Raw genomic sequence first — 22,667 nt, forward strand, 5'->3', positions numbered from 1 at the left:
GAGTTGTGCTAGTTAATGTCCTGATATGTGACCTCTCATTAAATAACGAAGTATTCTGCTCTAACTTCCACAGAAAACAAAGTGATCTTACTGAAAGTACGGTGAATAATAAAAGGAATGTTCAGCTAATTTGTATATTTGGAGAAAGGAAGCCCCAAACAACTGAACATACGAAAAATCTATAGGAGAATGTAACTTGTGAAATGTGTCTAACACCTAAATATAGATTTTTAAAAGAATTTCTATACATTTATTCAACAAAATCAACAATTATGTCAGGCAATGTTCTAGATTCTGGGGATAGAGCAGTGAAAAACAAATCAGGAAAAACCTTACTCTTGTAAGGATTACATTCCAGCGCATGGAAACCTACAATAAATGAAGCAGGATAAATCAGAATAGGGCTGCAGGGATGAAGTGAGGACTGAGATTGGTAGAAAGGATGATTGCAGGAGGTCTTACTAAGATGACTATGTTGAGCAAGACTTTACAGAATGGACTTTTGACTATCTGGAGGAATAGCATTTCCAGAAATAACACCTGAAAATTTCCTGGTACAGACTCAGGTAAGTATGTATCAGGCATATTTGAGGAACGGCAAAAACTAGAATAGCTCATAAGCAGTAGAAAGAGGAATAGGAGACAAGATCAGAACCCTAAGGGAGGAAGAGCACACAGGCCTCTTACAAAGATCACCTTTTGCTTCTACTCTGAGATGGGAAGCCTGGATAGTTTTGAGTACAAGAGAAAAATAGTCTGATGCTTATCAGCATCACTTTGGCTGCTTTGTTGATGTGGATAATGTATTAATTAGAAAGTTATTTCCATAATCAAAGCCAGAAACTCTTTGACTTGCACAAGGATGCTATTAGTTCTCAGACTGCAGATATATTTTGATTGCATAGCCAAGAGGTTTTGCTAACTAGTTGAATGTAAAATAGAAAAATGAGAAATTACACAGTATTCCAAGATTTTTGGCCTAAGAAAGAAGAAGTTCCCATGAAATGAAGGGACAAAGACTGGGGGGGAAACCTACTTGGAGAATGTAAGGTTCCATTTTGGACATGGTAAATTTAGGTAAGAACCCAGGTAAGAATATCCAGTCAACAATTAGATATAGGAATCAGTAGTTCAAAGTTGAAGATAAAAGTTACAGTACCGCCTCAATTTAAATAATAATTGAAGCCATAAGCCTGGATCTGATCATCAAGGACCTAGATGTTCAGAGTTATAAAGAAAAATCAGATAATAAGATTTAAAGACTGAGGAAGGAAGAAAGAAAACCAGAAGAATGTGTTGCCTTGGAAGATCAATGTAAGATCTATTTCAAGGAGAACGGTGTTTGGCCAAATGTTCCTGATAAATAAAGTCTAAAAGTCTACCATTGGTTTTACTAATATGGAGAAGTTTTGAGGTGTATGTTTAATTTGAATTCCCAATTGGAGTAAGTTTAAGCTAGAATATAAAGGAGGTATAGACAGCACATAGATAACCTTTTAATGAGCTAACCTCTTAAAAAGAGCAGAGAAATGGGATAGTAGCTGGAATAAAATGAGAGAAGATTGACTTGTTTGGTGTCGTAAATGGGAGAAATAGAATGTTTGTATACTAATATGAATGAGTAAAAGGGGACAAGGGATGATGTACTTCAATTTTACTTAAAGGAAGGATTTTGTTAAAACACTGATGGCTGATAAATGTGGTATGACTTGAGGGATTTCTCTTCTGGTTATTTCAAGTTTCTTGCTGAATGATGAGTAATAAATTGAAGAAGGTTTCAGGAAGAACCTTGAAGTGAGACTGCTCCACATAAATGTGTGTCACCAACTATCCTTTCATTGATTGGAGGACAGGAGAATCAGATTTAATGAGTGTTGTGAGTTTTCCAAGTAAATATGATGACAAGCATGAGGGGCTTGCCATCACTGAGGGTGTATACAAGAGAGTGTTTATGACCAGAGAATTGAAGCTAGATATGGACAGAATGAGGTCAAGAGGTGGTGAAGGATAGTGAATATTAATAAGATCAATGAATTTAAGTTTCCCATGTTGTAGGGTTGATGGAGTTGGCATGGAAGGAGTGTCTTATAATAACATCAGAGGGTAGACTTCTTGAAATTAGCATCATGGACAAGTTGTGTTTAAAGTCTACAAAATGCTACCAGCAATCTGTTGATAGAGCACAACTATGGGGCACTTGGGTGACTCAGTTCATTAAGAGTCTGACTCCTGATTGCAGCTCAGGTCATGATCTCCAGTTCATGATTTCAGTCCCTGCATCAGGCTTTGCACTGGCAGTGCAGAACCTGCTTAGAATTCCTTTTCTCTCTCTCTCTCTCTGCTCTCCCCTGCTTATGTGCTCATGCTCTCTTTCTCAAAAAAATAAAAATAAAAATAAAAAATTCTTAAAGTGAGAAAGTAAACAAAACTGGTGACATAAACTGTTTAGGACTTACAGACAAAACAGGGTTGGTATTGAAGCAGAACTGGATAAGAAATTGTTATAGGGAAGTTATTACCCATGTAAGCTGACTTAAAGGTATTAGATTGTTTTACAAAAACTTCCTGAAGAAAACAAAGTCCTTTTTTTGGTATACAGTTTAGTCTTCTCTTGGTAAGATTTTGCTGTTGACACTGGTTATCTCAGTTTGGAGATCTAATCACAATGCCATCTTGATCAGGTGATGGCAGCTCTAAGTTAGAGTTATAATAATGATAAAGATAAGATTTTATAATGGAGTGAATAGCTGACAGAGAATAGAGTATTAGATCACTGGAGAAATTGATTCAGGTAATGAAGAAGCCACAAATACTAAGGAATAAAGAAGTCTAGGCATCAATCAACAACAAGGTAAACAATCTGATAAATAACATGAGCTTCAAAGCTGGGAAGTTTAGAAAGGCGGGAGGGGAAAATGTCCTCAAAAGGACATTAAAGAGGAAGGGGAACTCCTAGAGCATTTTTAGATCTTAGGGTATTAGAGGTATACAAGAACATAATATTGATATCCTTTCTAATAATGATAGGGAAGCTAAGTTCTAGATGCCCAAAGCAGAGCCCTAGACCAAGAAGCTGAAATAGGGATCTAGCATCAGAAACAAGAATAGGAGGGGTATGAAGTTGGGAGGATGATGGTGAAGCTCAGGAGTCAGAACTGAGACCTAAGGGCAGAGCCAACCAAAAGCAGGAAAAAAAAATAGTAGTCAAGCTGAAGATGCAGGGAAAGTTCCCTTTTCCCATTGTGTACATATTTTATTTTTTATTTATTTTTTTTTAATTTTTTTTTCAACGTTTATTTATTTTTGGGACAGAGAGAGACAGAGCATGAACAGGGGAGGGGCAGAGAGAGAGGGAGACACAGAATCGGAAACAGGCTCCAGGCTCTGAGCCATCAGCCCAGAGCCCAACGCGGGGCTCGAACTCACGGACCGCGAGATCGTGACCTGGCTGAAGTCGGACGCTTAACCGACTGCGCCACCCAGGCGCCCCAATTGTGTACATATTTTAAAAAATTTCTTTTAACTTAGAGATTTAAAGAGCAACGTTAAAAATTCTTGAATTCATGTAAGAGTCAACTCTCTGATTATGAAGTAAAAAGCTCATGCATATTAGAAATAATTCAAGATGTCAGTGAACAACTCGCCTATAGGTAAAACTGTCTCTTTTTGCTTAAATGTTCCATGTGATTAAGTGGAGGATGTGCTATCTATTTCCATAGAGAGCTACTAAGCTATCATTTGCCAAATGGAAAAGCACTTAGAGAAAATGATTAACAGTTGTGATGGGTGGTGGATGATGGGGGATTCTCATAGCCATTATTATCTTTATGAATGCTTAACACAAATTAAACATTTAAAGGCTTTCTCTTCAAAACCATGTTTTTCACTCTGGTTTTTGAAGCAAGAGTATGCTCCAAAAAAAAATTTTTTTTTCTGAAATGGTCGGGAGAAAATTGGATTAGCCTGCCTCCAAACACAAAAACCACCACGCACGTGCATGCACGTGCGTACACACACACACACACACACACACACACACACACACACACATACACACACACCAAACAATTGCATTTATGACTTATAATTAGTATACAACCTACAATCTAATTGTAAATATTGCTAAAAAAAACATGAATAAATTCAGTGTAAAAACAAGCAAAGCAACACCCAGTAATGATAACTCAGCAAGCTAGGAATAGAGGGGGTATCCCTTAATATGATGGATCTCTACCCCCCCACCCCCCCAAAAAAAAAAAAAAAAACTAGAGTAAATGCCATACTTAGAAAGAATTCCCACTAAGGTAAGAAACAAGGCAAAGATGTCCGCTTTGAACAATCCTTTTCAACATAGAAGACCCAGCTAATGCAATAAGACAAAAGGAAATAAAGAATCTAGGAAATGGAGGGGCCCCTGAGGGGCTCAGTCGGTTAAGCATCGGACTTTGGCTCAGGTCAGGATCTCAAGGCTCATGTCATGAATTCGAGCCTGGCGTCGGGCTCTGGGCTGACAGCTCAGAGCCTGGAGCCTGCTTCAGATTCTGTGTCTCCTGTCTGCCCCTCTGCTGCTTGCACTCTGTCTCTTGTGTTGTCTCAATAATAAACATTAAATTTTTTTTTAAAAAAATATGAAATGGAAAAGAAAAAATGTCTTTGTAGCTGACCTACTTGTCTATGTAGAAAATTATAACAAATCAATTAAAAAAAAAACTCCTGAGGCTAATAAGCAATTATAATAAGGTTGCGGGATATGAGTTCATCTACAAGTCTACAGCTTCCCTATATACCACTAAGGAACAATTGGAATTAAAATTAAAGCCACAATACTCTTTCCATTGACACACACACAAAAAATACTTATAGATATTGTATTTTTGTTAGATATATGTCAAGATAACTAAAATTCAACAAAAGGAATCAAAACTAAGTGGAGAGAAGTTCCATCTTCATGATCAGAAAGACTCAGAATTGTTGAAAATGTTAGGTCTTTGTATTGTGATCAAGAATTTCAATGTAATCCCCATCATAATCCCAGCAAGTTATCTTGTGGATATGGTCTAACAGATTCTAATGCTTATATATGATGAGGCAAAAGATTTAGGCTAGCCAACACAATATTGAAGAAAAAGAACAAAGATAAAGGACTGGCTGCAGCAAACTTCAAGACTTAAAGCTATGGCAATAAAGTGTGGTATCGGCAAAAGAATAGACAAATAGATGAATGGAACAGAATAGTGTGTCCAAAAATAGACCGACACAAATATAGTTAATCTTTGTCAAAAGAGCAAAGCAATTAATGGAAAAAGGATGGTCTCTCCAACAAACGATGTGAGAACAACTGGGCATCCATATGCCATAAAAAACAAGCTAGACTCAGATCTTCTACCCTTCACAAAAATTAACTCAGAATGGATCAAGAGTCTGTTATATTTAAAATAAACTCCTCAAAACAACACAGAAAATCTAGATGGCTTTGACTTTGGCATTGACTTTTGAGACACAACGTGAGAGGCATCTATGAAATACAAGTTGCACATCACTTAAAGAACTTCTCTGTGAAAGACATTAAGAGAATGAGAAGACCAGTCAAACCTGGATTCTGCCACTTTGTCACCTGAAGCAAGACCCTTAAACTCTTAGTGTTTAATTATCCTTAACTGTAAAATGAGGATAATAGCATGACTTCTCCTACAACTGTAAAGATTAAACCAGATAATACCTGCAAAATGTTTATAACAGTTCCTAACATGGAACACTCAATAATACAAATGGTCATCATGCCTACATTATAATTAGTCCTATGGCAACTATTTGTGAGACATGCAGATAGTTTTGGGAGCCATTCCAAAGATATACCTGAATATCACATATAAGTTAAAATGGGTCTATACTTTAATGACTTGTTAGGAACATCTAAAATATTTGAGATTTTGCAGGGACCAACCAGAAAGAAATAAACTTTACTAAAAAGTACATGTATTGTCACCACATTGTTTCATATCTGCTGTCAAATTTCAGTAAACTTTCTGGGTTTTTTTCTGGCAAAACTAGTATTAACAAAAAACAAAGGAATTACACTATACTGGTGGTGACTGCCATTTGGTAAAGGCTAGCCCTTGTGAATAAGGCCCTCCTCAAATAGCAACAAGGCATTTTGTCTCTTACACATCAAATCTCCATATATTCCTCACATGCATCTCAAAATGGTTTCCTTGTTTGATCTACAATATTTAATACAGGTAAAGGAAACCATATCACTAATAGCCATTTCTGTGCCTTAAGTGACTTTTGAATCTCTTTGGTATGTTATTACACTTGATAGGGTAAGTATAATCCATCAATAAAAGCTACCCTTAGTGGAATGTGTGTTTATTAGTACAAAATAATAACTTCTTACAATTTCTATTGTTAACCTCAGAATCTAGGGTGATTCTCAACTAGGGCTTAACTTTTTAAATAAGGTGTTTCCTTACCATAAAATTTTCAGAAACAGCTTCAAGACCCTGATGAACCTACATGAGCAAAATAAAATTGAGGGGTAAGATGGCTTTGGGAACTTTATGTGCTGTGCATAGAAGAAAGGAATGAGGAAATTGGAGGAGAAGCATGGGAGATACTTGGAAAATGCTGGTTTTTTCTTATTCAGAATATACCAGAATGATTGTTTCTAAGGTCATTAAATAACATTGAAACTAAGAAACACAAAATTCAATGCTGGATTATGAGTTTGGCAATTATACATACAGTCATATTGTTGACATCTAGGTAGTCTAGCAATGATGTGCTAACCTTTCATCCCAATCTCTAAGGATCTCTGAGTACCTAGTAAACAATGCCTTTAAGAGTTTTTTTTTTCTTTTTCATAGAATCTGTGGCATTCTTCAGAAATGTTCATGTGCTATTCCTTGAAAATTAGCTTCTCTAAAAGTTCTGTTTCACTTGTAGCAAAGAGCTTTTGTTAATCTTTTAGAGAAGAATTATAGTATCAATGATTCAAAAGCTGCTCCATTATAAATGAAGGACAGAAAATACTCAGCTTCAGAAAAGTTTTTTTTTTGGCTTACGGTAGGTGATATTGTATCCTCTATTTGATTATTTTTATTTTAGACAGAGCAAGTGGGGGAGAGGGGCAGAGGGAACAGAGGAGGAGGGAAGAGAGAGAGAAGGAGAGAGAGAAAAAGAATGAATCTCAAGCAAGGTCCACACTCAGCACAAACCCTGACACGGGGCTGGATCCCTCGACCCCAGCATCATAACCTGAACTGAAACCAAGTTGGATGCTCAACTGACTGAGCCAACCAGGCACCCCAGTACCCTTAAATTTTGATAAATCCATTAAAAAGTAACTTATTCTAGACCACTTTTGGACCCTACTGTTAGTTTCTGAAAGGTTTGATGTTTTTCATCACTTTTTCTGCATTTATATCAAAGTGATATTGCTTCTTATCCTATGCATCTCACTATTTCTTTCAATTTTAGAGTGCAAACAGGGGACAAGGGCAGAAAAGGGGCAGAAAGAGGAATCCCAAGCAGCTTCCACAGTCAGCACAGAGCCCAACGCAGGGCTCAATCCCAGGACCCTGGGATCATGACCTGAGCCGAAATCGAGTCAGATGCCCCTAGGCATCTCACTATTAAAAGATTTTCCTTTAACAGGACAGAAAACAAAATAAAACTGACAATTAAAAATTCCCAGACCAGGATTCCAGATACCTATTTTCTCATTTTAACCTCTTTATTTTAAATGGGCTAATAGCCCAGACCTACATTTAAGTTCATTTGGTTTGTAAAATACTAAACGTCACTAACATGTGAATTGTAAACTTCAAAAGTGTCTCCAAGTTTTCTGGTGAACGTTAACCGTGTCAATCCATCCTCAAAATGGACCTGTGTTTCCCCACAAAGTGAGTGATGCCTTTGCGGGGAAACTGCCTCTTCACCCAATGTGCCTGCAGTTGTCCTCCCTCACTTTCCCCCAGTTAATTTGTCCTAAAACGCAGTGAGCTCTGCTTCAGTAGTTTCCACCCTGCAAAGTAAATGAAAATTTTCGGTGTAACGGGCAGGAATTTTGCCACCAATAATATATTCATATTAATTGGATTTGCGAAATGAAATTCCTGCATAGTCTAATGAGAATAATATGCTAAAAACCTCATTGAACTCTTCATGCAGACAGGCTTCACTAGACAAAGGACGTAAAACCCTTGCTACTTCTCACACTCTGGGCCTTCTAATCAGTAGTCTGCACGGCAGCAGCATGTCTGTGTGCACATTCTCTTCACTTTGGGTTAGATGCAAATTGAAAAAGAAAATTAGGGCCCATATTCCTCTTACTTATCAATAAAATTTATACTTCAGTTAACTATTCTAGTGCATAAAACTCCGGAAAATCAACATAATTCATGAATATTTCTATGTTTAAAGGTATGATGAATATGCAGTTTACCATATTAGAAACTTACCAAGCAATATGGTTTTTTTTAATTAATTTATTTTGAGAGAGACAGAGACAGTGCAAGTAGGGATGGAGAAGAGAGATAGAATCCCAGGCAGGTTCTGCACTGTCAGTGCGGAGCCCAACGTGGGGCTAGAATGCCCAAATCATGAGATCTTGACCTGAGCCAAGATCAAGAGTTAGACGCTTAACCAACTGAGCCACCCAGGCTCCCTTGACAATGTTTCTATATATAATAATATATATATATATTTTTTTTTTCTGGGGCAACAGGAAATAATACCAAAAAGGTCTAGATCCAGCAGTAACCGCAAAAATATGCAACAGCATTATCGTTTTGTATTATGTATCATTCACACTGTTTTATGATCAACATATGTGAAATAAATTCTATATTGTTGAGTTCTGCAGTTGAAGATCTTAAGGACATTTTAGTAAAATTTAAAGTCTACATTTCTGCAACCTTATAGTAAGACGGCAAGATAGTTGAATTTGTGCCTGGATGTTAGGAAGTGTTTTAGTAGCCCATACTTAATCACTTATTGAAATTACCCATTAGTGAGTGATGAACAAACCTCTAAACAATTACTTGGAAGTTACTATGCCAAGTGCTTTAGGTCTATTTATAAAGCTCCAAACACCAACCGAGTCTGTAGTTGCAGTCCAAAGCCTGCTGGGAGATAAAGATCTATAAAAGAAATATTCGTGATATAATCTAGCAGATAGAAAGTGCTGTTGAGATAGGGAAGTGAAGTTTTTTAATGTAGGAGATTCCAGATGAATTACATTACATGGAGGGTATTGGTCCATCACAAATGAAAGATGCTTTGGGAGGGTAGTAAAGTTTTATCATTAAGTGACATGCATGGATGCTCTCAGCATGTGTCTTGTGATAGGAGAGCAATTTGAGAAAATCCTTCCTGGCGTAGAAACAATATTTCCAAATTATTAAAACTAGGAGGGCAAAATCATAAAAGTTGAAAATAAGATTACTGGAACAATATTTTTTTTGGTATGGAATAACAGGTAGAATTGACAATAAATGAGTAAACATTTTGCACACATTTTTTTCCCCATAAAGTTGATTTGGTAGTCACTATGCGCCTACAAAACTGGGAAAGCAGTAATTATGATCTCCCATGTAAGATAATACTTAAAAAAAAAAAAGTTGACCAGTCACATAAGTAGTCAGTACCTGAATAGGGACCCAATGTATCCTTTGCTATCAAAGGTAGCCGCTTTTACCACATCATACCTCTTCTACCTATATTGCTCCTATGGATTCAAATTTCAAGGTGTCGGGAGAGCAAGAGAATGTGTTTAAGGGCAGTTAAGTGAGAAGTGGAAAGCCTATGTTACCTTAAAATTTCTTGCAAAATCCCATATCAAAACCAGTGATAGTTTTTTGAATGGATATGGTATAAAATGGTTTATTATGGTTCAGGATCAAGAGGAGTCCCTGATAGTTGGCTATGAAACTAACCATTTCCCTCTAAGCAGAGAACCATAGAATTAGAAGATAGTAATTGGAACAGTGTAAATACTTGTTCCAATGAACAAATTCAGATTAGTCTTGCAAATATTCTCTTAAGAGGCACAGAAAGCCTGGCAATGATGGAATACAGTCATAAGCTGTAAGATACACCGAAGGTCTCAGTGTTGGACTATGAGTGAGCATCAGGGGGGCCACATTGTGTCCCACACTGGAGGAGGGCAACCTGACTGAGTATCTGTGAATGGTACCAGGGCATTATTAGAAACCAGTCCTGCCCATAGGAAGGTGGAAGGAAGGTGGGTTGGAAAGAAAAGACAAAGCTGGAGAAATGATGTTAACGACATAATTTCACCTTATGCCCAACCACACCTGACTTGAAAAATAAGTGCAGGCATTGTGTCTTATGATACTTTGCTCAGAATGTTCTTTGGGTTAAAGAAGCCATTAATCCATTATGCTTTGTTAAGACAAAGTGGATAATACCTGAAATCAAGAAGTTAATTGTGAAATCTGCTTAGTAGCACAGTCCATTTCTCAGGTCCAACCAGAACCAAAGATAGCAAGAGTTAATCAATGGATTGCTTTGCCGGCAAGGTACCTTTTAAAATCACAAATACCAGATTTTCTTTAAAAAATTGCCAAAAGGAAATAAAGAACAGGTTGTATTCAGGAGCAACATTTTTTTTAATGTTTATTTTTGGAAGAGAGAGCGATCAAGAGCAAGGGAGCACAAGCAGTGGAAGGGCAGAGAGACAGGGAAAGACAGACTCCAAAGCGGGCTCCAGGGTCTGAGCTGTTTATTGCAGAGACCAATGCAGGGCTTGAACCCATGAAATATGAGATCATGACCTGAGCCAAAGTTGGATGCTTAACCGAGTAGTCACCCAAGCACCCCAGGAGCAACAATTTCTGAACACTGCTTCCAGAGCTGATGGTTTTCAGAAAGGTTTAAGTGTTGTGATGAGACTGGAATTGCTCTTACAACTTCAATGTCCATTATTCTGCTGAGATTTAGGCTCAACTGGGCAACTGTTTAAGGCTTTGTCTTGGTATAAAAAAGTGAAATTCATTCGTTTATGAAACAAATACTTATTACTCACTAGGCAACAATATGCTATGTACTAGAAATACGAAGAAAAATAAAAGTTACTATCTTTAATGACTTGGTAGTTGAGAAAACAAGCACATAAACTATAAACTACATAGTAGATGAAGTGATGGGTCACAACTAATCTTTAAATGCATAGGGCATGAGAGAGCACAGATGGGGCCACCTAATCCAGCCTAATTGTAAAGGGCAATTGCTAAAGGAGAATCTACTGAAACTGAGGCTTATAAAATGAGTAGGCATTACCGCAACAGAAAGGAGGAGGGGTGTCTGGGTGGCTTAGTGGGCTGAGCATTTGACTTCCGCTCAGGTCATGATCTCACCGCTCATGAGTTCGAGCCCCAAGTGGCGCTCCATGTGACAGCTTAGACCCTGGAGCCTGCTTCAAATTCTGTGTCTCACTGTTTCTCTGCCCCTCCCCTACTTGCTCTCTGTCTGTCTCTCTCAAAAGTAAACATTAAAGAAATACTCAGAAACGAGGGGGAGAGAAGCTCCCTCTACACAGATGCCATAGGGAAGGAGTAAATCTTTCTAGCAGTGGGAATGTTGAAGTTTGCTGCTGGTTAGATAACAGGTACCTTAATTTCAAAAACACTGAACACAGGCCACAATTGAAATTGTCGCTTTTAGAACCAGATGCAAATAAGAAAATGGGAAATAAAAGAATCTATACATACCTTTCAAAGGTTATTTTGATGATTTTAATCTTATTTTTTTAATATTTATTTTGAGTTAGAGTGAAAGGGGGGAGGGCAGAGAGAGAGAGGGAGACAGAGGATCCAAAGCAGGCTCTGCGCTCACAGCAGAGAGCCCGATGTGGGGACTGAACCCAGGAACCACAAGATCGTGAAAGACCTGAGCCGAAGTCAAACACAACCAACTGAGCCACCCAGGTGCCCTATTTTAAATTTAGAATAAACATCACCGTGACTTTGATGTTATATGACTAAAGTCTATCTCAAATAGACACTGTATTTATTTTCTTGCTTAAATGCAATATGTCTGATCTGCACTACCTCGTTCATTGCAACATCACTTACAGTAGTAGAAATATAGAAAAAAGCTAAGTGTCCATCAATGGATAAACGGATCAAGAAAATGTGGTATGCATAATCAGTGGAGTATTACTCAGCCTTATTAAAAAAAGAATCCTGTTATTGCCAACAACATGGATGAAACTGGGTGGCATTCTGCTACATCAAATAAGCCAGACACACAAATACTGCATGTTATCACTTATATGTATATATATATATATGCATATAAGTACATATATATCACTTTTTAGGTTGAACTCCCAGAAATGGTAGAAAAGGGATCACTTGAGGGTAGAGGAAATGGGAAGAGGTTGATAAAAGGGTACAAACTTTCAAGTATAGGATGAATAAGATCTGAGTATCTAATGCATAACATGATGACTATTGTTCATAATACTAGATTATGTAATTGAAATTTTCTAGGAATGGATGTTCTCACACACAAAAAGGTAAATGTGTGAGGTGATGGATGTGTTAATAAACTCAGGGAATCCTTTCATACTGTGTATGCACATAAAATTCTCACGTTGTATACTTTAAATACCTTATAACTTGTCAATTTGTCAATAAAGCTAGAAAAAAGAAAACCCTTAAACTAAATACAGAATATCTAGGAAACTCAAAATTAAAACAATTTTAACCTTCCAGGGAATTTTACAGTAAAAAATTATAAAAAGGATGTTATTTGATCAAGTCATTCAAGGAGTATTTTTTGAGAAGGCCTATATCTTACAAGTATTTATTTTATACTTTCCTTGTGGTGACTAGCACTCTGGAATAAATGAGAGTAGTTTGGCAGAATGCCCAGAGGCAGAAACTAGCAAGTGCTTTTGAAAAAATAATGCTTTAAAAATGTAGCTCCTCATTGTCACGTCATCATCTGCCACTCTACATTCCACATTTGAACGTGGGTACATTACACACCATACATTATATGTGTCACCACAAACCTGTTCATACCTTCACATATACACCCGTGGCTCCTGGTGACTCAGAACAAATTGTTCGCATCTGGGTTTCTGCTTCTGCCTACGTGGCAGTGTTACGCACTGTCATTAGTTTATATGAATGCTTTTGGGACTGAAGTTAATGTGTTAATTTAATTATTTTGATCACAGTTGACCACTCCAGTTGTGTTTAACATATTTAAAGCACCATTCCTGCTTTAAAAGGAATAACTGAAATCTTTATTTTTATTTATTTTGAGTGAGAGCGTGCATGCTTGCGTGCACAAATGGGGGAGGGGCAGAGGGAGATGGGGAGAGAATCCCAAGCAGGCTTTGCACTCCCAGTGCAGAGCCCCATGTGGGGCTTGAACTCATGAACCTAACCATGAGATGATGACCTGAGTTGTAATCAAGAGTCAGACACTTAACCGACTAAACCACCCAGGTGCCCAGGAACAATTGAAATCTTAAGTTAACATCTATCAGAAATAATGTTAAAGTGTTGTTTCTCCTTGGGGTTAGTGACACCCTATGAACAGTGGGATCCTGTTAAGAAATCATCTCCTTGAGAACTTGCAGGGAAATTAAAAACTCTTGAATTTTTCCAAGGTGTAAAGAGCTATAAATGCTTCACTGACTACAGTACAGCAGCAAACACTGGAGTTTACCCAGAAGTTTTCTTGGCTGGTAATAATGGAAGACTAATTCTAAATGCAGTTAAGAATAGCGATGCTGAAATAAAATGTGTAGATAGATCAATATCACCATTATTGACTGAGAGTGATTGAAGGAGAATGATTGAATTTGGAGAGTGATTGAATCAATGTAAACAATTAACACAAAACATTGATCCAATTTATATTTTTCCACCCTTCTTTGTGGGGTACTGTGAGGCTTCCTCACTAGATTATGGCTGGGAGAATTAATCCCATTGCAAATGCTCAAAAGCCATTGGCCAAAACTAACCAGAAGCCAGGGGACAAGGGAGCCCATTGATGGAGTCCATTCAGTTAGCCCTAGGAGCAGAGCAGAGTGGAGAAACACAGAGAGGAAATAGAGTCCAGTTGCACTGGAAAGATAGCAGGCACAGAGGTTAGTATTCATGTGTTTATATATATTTATTTAAGGTATATATAACATATATTAAGCTTCTTAAAAATTACTTACTAGGCTTATTTGGGGTGGGAAGGCTCTTGACTAATGATTTCTGAACTAGTGTGTGGCTACATTTGTAATTTTCCCTTTAAAATGAGGGGGAAAACCACTTATGTGCTAAGTACATTTCCTAGACTTAAGGTAATCTAGATGGTATCTTTAAAATGATTTTAAACTGCCCACAAAATATTTGAAATGAAAGCTATAAATTGACCAGAGTAAAATGAAGAGATGTTGTTTTTCTGATCTGTGCTTTGCAGTTTTTCCTAAAGAGATCTTTGCCCTTTCAGTGTTGAATCTGAAAAATACTCAAGTCTTCCTCCTATTTCTATGTCCATTCTAACCAGAAAAAGTTAAAATAGCACCTGGTTAATTTCATACCTGGTTGCACATAAGATACTGTGGTTTCTTTCTTTTTCTTTGTTTTTCCCATGAAAGAGTTTTCAGTAAAGGGATAATAAACTAAGGGTTTTTTTTTTTATTTGTTTTGTTTTGTTTTTAGTGTGACTGTGAAGTACATCTAAGTTCGTACCCGTATTAGCAAAAAGAAGATGTAAAAGGATCTAAAAAGTGCCTTTGATTCACTCATCAGATTAGCAAGCTTTAAAATAGCATTTAAGTTGTTTCTTTTTCCCTTCTTCTGAGTAATTATAGGTCAGATATTGAATTTTGACCTGACAGAGTGTGGCTGTGTCAATGGAAATAGTGTTTTGACATTTTACCAAAATATATAAAAGTACTTAAATAAATGCTAGTATCAAAGAATATTACTTTGCAGTGGTTTCTAAATTCTATTATATCCTGATCTTCTATATTATGCTATCTTTGCCTTGTATACATACCACAGCTTCTTTATCTAGTCATCCACTGATGGACACTTAAGTTGTTTCTAGGTCTTAGCTATTGCAAATAATAGCTACTGCTATAAACACGGAGGTGCAGATATCTTTACAGTTAGTGTTTTCATTTCCTTTGTATATATTCCTAGAAGTGGATTGCTAGATCATATGGTAGTTCTATTTTTAACTTTTTTGAGGCTTCTCCATAGTATTTTCCATGGTGACTATAGTAATTTACAATTCCACCAACTGTCCACAAGAATTCCCTTTTCTCCACATCCATACCAACATTTGTTACCTCTTGCCTTGTTCACAATGGCCATTCTAACAGGTGTTAGGTCATAACTTGTGGTTTTTATATACATCCTTAATGACTAGTGCTATTGAGTATCCTTTCCTGTACCTGTTGGTCTTTCACATCTTCTTTGGAGACATGTCTTGTTCTTGAGTTATATGGGTTCTTTATACTTTCAATATTAACCCCTTATGAGATATGTGGTGTACAAATCCATTTTTCCCCATTCTATAGGTTGTCTTTTAATTTTGTTTTTTTTTCCTGTACAGAAGTTTTTTAGTTTGATGTAGTCTTGTTTATTTTTTATTTTGTTGTTTGTGCTTTAGGTGTCCTATCCCAAAAAAATCATTACCAAGACCAATATCCATGTCAGGAAACTTTATTCCTACATTGTCTTCTGGGAATTGGGTGGTATTAGACCTTACATTTAAACCTTTAATCCATTTCAAGTTAATTTTTGTGAGTGCTGTAAAATGGGTCCAGTTTCATTCTTTTACACATGGTTGGCCAGTTTTTCCAACACCATTTATTGAAGAGATGTCTTTCCTTCACTTATTATTCTTGGTTTCCTTGTCAAATACTGACTGCATATGCTTGGGTTTATTTTTGTGCTCAAGATTCTGTACCATTGGTCTGTTGGTCTGTTTTTATGTGAGTACCACACTGGTTTGATGACTATAGCCATACAGTATACCTTGAAATCAGGAAGTGTAATGCCTCCTGCTTTGTTCTTCTTTCCCATCATTTCTTTTGCTATTCAGGGGCTTTTGTGATTCCACATAAATTTTAGGAGTGCTTTTTCCATTTCCAGAAAAAAAATGACATTGGAATCTTGTTAGGGATTGCACTGAATTTGTAGATGAATTTTAATATATTGACATCTTAACAATATTAATTCTTCCAACCATGAACATGGGATGGCTTTCCATTTGTATCTTCTTCAATTTTGTTCCTCAGTGTCTTATAGTTTACCAACTAGAGATTTTTCACCTCTTTAGTTCATTTCTAAGTATTTTGTTGTTTTTGATCCTATTATAAATGGGATTTATTTTTTTTAATTTGCAGAAAAAAAACATTAGCATATAGAAACACTACTAATATTAACTGCTAATTTTACTGAAACTTAATTTGTTGATTAGATCTAATAGTTTTCTTGGTTGAGTCTTTAAAACTTTTCATATATAAAAATAAGTTGTCTGTAAATTTTATTTTCTCTTCTCCATATCTGATAGCTCTTATTTCTTTATCTTGTCTGATTGCTCTAACTAGGATTTCTAATACTATGCTGAATAAAAGTGGGGAGAGTGTGCACCTTTGTCTTGTTTCTTATCTTAGAGGAAAAGCTTTCAACCTTTCACTATTGAGTATGATGTGGGCTTGCCCTATATTGCGTTTATTATGTTGAGGTATATTCCTTCTAAACTTGATAAGTTTTTATCACAAATAAAATTAGAATTTAGTCATGTTTTTACTGTGTGTATTGGGACAATCATATAATTATTTTCTTTTGTTCTGTTAATGTGATGTGTCACATTGGTTGAATTGCAAATGTTAAACCATCTTTGCATCCTAGGGACAAATCCCACTTGATCACAGTGTGTAATCCATAATGTGTTGCTGAATTCACTTTTCTCAATTTTTGCATCTATGTTCATCAAGGATATTGACCTCTAGTTTTCTTTTCTAGTAGTGTCCTGTTCTTGTTTTGGTTTCAAGATAATGATGGCCTTGTAAAATAAGTTGGGAAGCACTCCTTCCTCTCTGACTTTTTAAAAATGCTTGAGAAGGATTGTTGTAATTCTTTAAATGTTTGTTAAAATTCACCAGTGAAGTTATTTGGTGCAGAGATTTTTATTACTTATTCAATCTAATTACTAGTCATTGGTCCATTTAGATTTTCTGTTTCTTCCTGATTTAGTCTTCGAAAGTTGTATGTTTCTAAGAACTTTTCCATTTCTTCTAGATTGTCTTGTTTGTTGACAGGCTCTTATGATCCTCTGTACTTCTGTGGTAATCAATTGTGATGCCTCCTTCTTTATAGTTTTGTTGATTAGGGCACTTTTCTCCCCTTGGCTAGTCTAGCTAAGGGTTTATCAATTTGCCTATCTTTTTAAAAAACCAACTCTTAGTTTAAATAATATTTCTTTATTGTTCTGTTCTCTATTTCATTTATTTCTGCTCTTTTTTCTGCTAAGTTTGAGTTCAGTGTGTTCTTTTTCTGGCTCTTTAAGGCATAGTGTTAGGTAGTTTGGGAACTTTCTTCTTACCATAGAGGTTGGTGGCTATAAATTTCATTCTTAAAATTGCTTTTGTTGCATGCCACAGTTTTAGTGTGTTGTGTTTCTATTTCATTTGTCTCAAGAAACTTTTATTTTCTCTTTAGTTTCTTCTTTGATTCATCGGTCATTCAGGAGAGTGTTTAATTTCCACATACTCAGGAATTTCTAGTTTTCCTCTAGTTACTGATTTCTAGTTTTATGTTATTGTGGTCAGCTCTCTTTCTGCTCTTAAAATTCTTAGTCTTTGACCATTTAATTATAACGTGTCCTGGTATAGCCCTATTTCGGTTCAGTCTCTTTGGGACTTTTTTAGGCTCGTGGATTTTTATGTCCATTTCTCTCTGCAGGTTGGAAAAATTCTCAGCCATTATTGCCTTAAAAATACATTCTATCCCTTTCTCTTCTCCTTCAAGAATTCCCATGATGTGAATGTTTCTTTCATCATGTCTATAATTTCCATAGGCTTTCTACATTCTTTTTTATTGTTTTTCTTTTTGCTCTTCTGACTGGGTAACTTTTATTGTCCTCTCCTCCAGGTTATTAATTCTTTCTTTTGCATGGTCAAATCTACTTTTGAAACTCTCTGTTGAATTCTTCAGTTACTGTATTTTCAACTCCAGGATTTCTGTTTGGTATTTTTTGATGATTGTTTTTTGTTTGTTAAACTTCTCATTTGGTCATGCACTGTTTTTCTAATTTCACTTAGTTCTCAGTTTTGTGTTCTTATTCTTGTGTTTAGTTCCACTAAATTCCCTTAAGTGTATTATTCTGGATTTTTTGCCTGATAGTTCATAGATCTTCATTTTATAAAGATTAGTTGTTGGAGCCTCATTAGTTTCTTTTGGTGCTGTTATATCTACCTGATTCCTTATGTTGAGGTGTACACATTTGAGTAACTGGGCTTCTGTTCCAGACTTTATAGGTTTGTTTTGGCAGTATGATTTCTTCATTAGTCAGTTCAGTTGGGTGTGTGGGTGTGTTGCTAGTAGCATTCTTGGGGTGAGGCAACTGATTGAGCTCTGACAACGGGAATGGGGAGAGCACCAGGGCTGAGGCCAGTTGGATAGAATTACTGGCTTTGTTCCCTACCCAAGTAAGGCTGTAGGATATGTTCCATGGTTGACTGGATTGTATGGTTTTACTAGATGATCAGGAATGGCTATTTTATTAATTAGGAAATGGGGCTGTGAATTAGCTTTCCTGCCCTGACAGACAGTATGTTGGCACCCAGGGCCTTTTTAACACATTTTTAGGGACCCTGAATCAGGCCAGAGTTGAATTCCCTGGTCAGTTGAGACCACAATTTGCTCTGCAGATGGGCTGTTCTGTTTAAGTGCCATTGTACATAGGGCTGTTGAATGGGTTATGCAGCTCCTGGTGTGCTCTGGTTAGCCAGCTCAGACAGGCTGAAAGCTGTATTCAGTGACAAGTGGGGCTATGAATTAGATCCCCTGCCCAGGAGCAGCAGCTCTTAAGCCAATAAAGCTCTTTATTTGTCGCCTTAATTAAAGCCAACCCACACCCCAATTTCCAGGACTGAACAGAGCCACTGGCTTTGTTATGAAAACTGTTGGCTCTGCCATTGCCCTCTTGATTCGAGTGTTGGCGGGCCACACAGCTTCCAGGAGTTGTTACCAGCCCTTCGGGTCAGATGGGGCTACAGGATACTCTCCACTGTGTGGGTCGGACTATTGTTTCAGTTCCCTTGCCTGAGTGGGAGTGTGTAAGGGGATGCTCCAGAGCTACTCCTAATTTCCCAAACAGGCTCTTCAGTTGGGAGGGTCTGGGAGCTACCGTCAGCCTGGGTACGATTTAACTCCCCTTCCTGTGCATAGCATGGGAAGCCTCCATACCTGGTACCACTAGCTTTGCTCTGAGGGTGATCAGTTCTGTCTGCCTACCTCTTTATTCAAGTGCCACTGGACTGCACTACTTCTAGGAGTTGTTGCCAGCCCTTTTGGTCAGATGGGGCAGGAAGGCACTCTGCTGCAGATGGGACTGTGATTCAGCTCTTTGCCTGGCCATGGGCAAACTGGGATCTAGGGCTGGTAGAACTCCTTGTTTGATTATCCAAATTAGGCATATCTGTGCTATGCCAAATTCCTTAAGAGTGTGCCCCTAACCTGGTTTTGCAGATGAATAAAACCACTGGTTAGGGTTACTACTTGGGCACTGCAGGTATGAACTCAGTCTGCCAAGATCCATATGTTGGTCGTGGCAAGCCCCTTCTTCCTCACAGATGCCAAAAGTTTGAGGCCTGCAGGTTCCCTTGCAGCCCACGTGGTGCAAGATCAGAGTAGAGGTTCCCAGAAAGCGACCTATGATCCTGGGGTAGCTCGCTGTCCCCCCCCCCCAGGCTTTCTTTTCTCACTGGAGGAACTGCAGACTCCAGGAGACCCCTTTCTGTCATGCTATGCTGGCTTGGAGTGATTTTGCCTTTGTGGAGCCACTTCTCTTATCCTCCTAATGCCCTCTGTCTTGGTTTTTGGTACAGGGGGGTGCTTCAACCTCAGGCCAATGTTCTAAGATCCTATCAGTGGTGTCTTATCCTTCAGTAGTCGTTAGATGTTCTTCCTGTGAGGGGGAGCAATGTCAGGAGCAACCTATGTGACCACCTTGGTGATGTCACAGCATTCATTTTTGATCAAAGAATTTAGCTACCCAGTACTGTTTAAAACAAACATCATAACAACTTAAAATAATAGAACCCTGTATGTTAACTACACTGGAATTAAAATTGTAAAAGTAAAATGAAAAATAAACAGCACAGAAAATGATTTCTTCTAGATAGCCACTCTATTTGTTTAATTCATATTTATGGTCAGCTGTTATGTGCAAGATTCCAGGTAATGCATATTCATGAGCTAGATGTAACACAGTAAATTTATATATTATTTTTTAAAGTACCATGTAATCCGGTGGATTTGAAATTTGCAACTACTATCTGGTTGTACTAATCCTTGAAAATTTTTAAAGGGAAAAATGAAGAAAATACAGCTAAAGATGACAAACATCTAGATGTCATAAATATTAATAACTTATAAAACTTGCTGAATAAAAACAAACATAAGAATGATTTCCATTTTATATCTCTTCTTCATGTACCTTTCAAATAAATGCTAGCAACCAGAAGGTAGCAATAATCCATATTCTAGAGTATTAATAGATGCGTCAATTATTTGGTATTTTATATAAGCCTACAGAGGTTTATTGTTAAGCTCTGACACAGATTATAGATACCATACTTAGAAATCAATTTCCTTAGTCCATGCTTTTGCTATGTTATAACTTCTGGATGAGAAAAGTATTCCATTAATATCCAGAGATTTTTCTAGGATGGATTTTGGTTTAATATATTCATTATAGTAATTGTTCTACATTGATTTAAATTTCAAATATACACACCCTTTAAGGAATTCCATTCCCAGAACTTAGTCAAAACTAAGAAAATGAAACTACCAATACGTAAAGTTACAAGTTAGATATTTATTACCGTGATACTTTATTAACAAGAAATTTTGAGAATAAACTAAATGTTTACCAATAAGGGAATGTTTTATACACCATGTTATAGGCATTGCTTAGTCTCTTTCTTTAGAGATACAGATGGCAGGAGTGCCATTAGGGAAGGTGCATATAGGAGGAAAAATTGGGAGAGACACAGGACTGTGAGAGCTATCAGTCTACAAAGCAAGTCTGACTCTCCAAAGGAGAGAGGGGAAGGAGATTGGGTAGAAGCATCATAGACTGCCATGCAGTCTGTGGTAGGTTTGACAAAGCCATCAGTCTTCCAGCTGAAGTTAGCCATCAAAGGAACCCATGTCCAGCAGGAATAGATAAACTATCCTTTGCACACTCAGTCATTGGATGGGAGCAGCTTGTGGGAGACCTGGCCTCTGTGCAAACATTGTGATGAATTTCAGGACACTTGCTAAGGCCCTTAGTAAATTACACCTGCTACATCTGATGGACTTCAGCTACATTCTTCTGGCTATTGCAAGCATCCCATGACATGAACTTATAAAAAACACGAAGATAATGACTTGGAGTATGGTTTATTGGAAGGATTTCTATAATAGGTAAAAATAAATTACAGAATACTATGTAATGACTTCATTAAAAATTATATATGTAACATTTGCATAGCTTCTCATAAGGGGAGCTATTTAATAACAAAGAACAATAAAGATCTATTTTAACTAATATGTGGAAGAAGGAGAACCAAATATAAAGCTGATGACAGATATCAGTCAACAGAAATGCAAATGCCCCTCCCCTGGAGCACCTGGGTGGCTCAGTCAGTTGAGTATCTGACTCTTGATTTCAGCTCAGGTCATGATCTGAGGGTTGGGGACCATGAGCTAAGCATGGAGCCTGTTTGGGATTCTCTCTCCTGCTGTCCCATTTACACTCTTGATCTCTCTTGGTGGGGGGGAACCTCCCCTTATAAGTAGTTTTTCATCAGTTTAGTTTTTCAAACCTTTCAGAGATGATTTCTAGCCTGGAAATCTTCTTAGACCCATCTCCTCCTCCTCCTCCTCCTTGTCAGTTCTCTGCCCTACTTCCCAAGGTCTCTCCCATTTGTTCCTTCTCACTTTTCTTTTTCATCTCCCTTAATTTTCACCATCATCTATTAAAATAGAAATTCATTCACTCATTCATTCATTTTTCCATTCATTCGCTTATTCATTTATTTTTAAATGTGGGAAATCTATTTTACTTATGTGTAGACTGAGTGGGACTCAATGACCCCTGAAATCTAGTGTTTGTATAATAAACACATGACCTCTGACTTTTTTGGTTAGAAAGGAAGTGTTTTATGTTTTGTCTTTGTAAAGTTATTTATTGAGGGAGAAGGTGACAAGAACAATGAAGGAAGATATACATACCTTTAGAGTTGGAGTCCCTATGGATATAAATAGTCAAAACCAGGAGAATGAGTATCTGTTTCCAAGAGTCCCTGAGAGACTTTGGAGTGCAGGAGAAAAATCTTCTTTTTTAAATTTTTTTAATGTTTATTTTTTTTGAGAGAGACAGAGACAAAATGTAAGTGGGTT

The 22,667-nt window shown here is 37.2% G+C and overlaps 1 protein-coding gene across 1 annotated transcript in view; it reads right to left on the reverse strand.

Annotated features, from left to right (window-relative positions):
• Window positions 1-22,667, reverse strand: part of LOC123606375 (syncytin-1-like) — a 131,969-nt gene that overhangs the window by 96,674 nt on the left and 12,628 nt on the right. The window lies entirely within an intron of this gene.

This window comes from Leopardus geoffroyi, chromosome A2 (assembly GCF_018350155.1).
Source record: "Leopardus geoffroyi isolate Oge1 chromosome A2, O.geoffroyi_Oge1_pat1.0, whole genome shotgun sequence".
NCBI lineage: Eukaryota > Metazoa > Chordata > Mammalia > Carnivora > Felidae > Leopardus > Leopardus geoffroyi.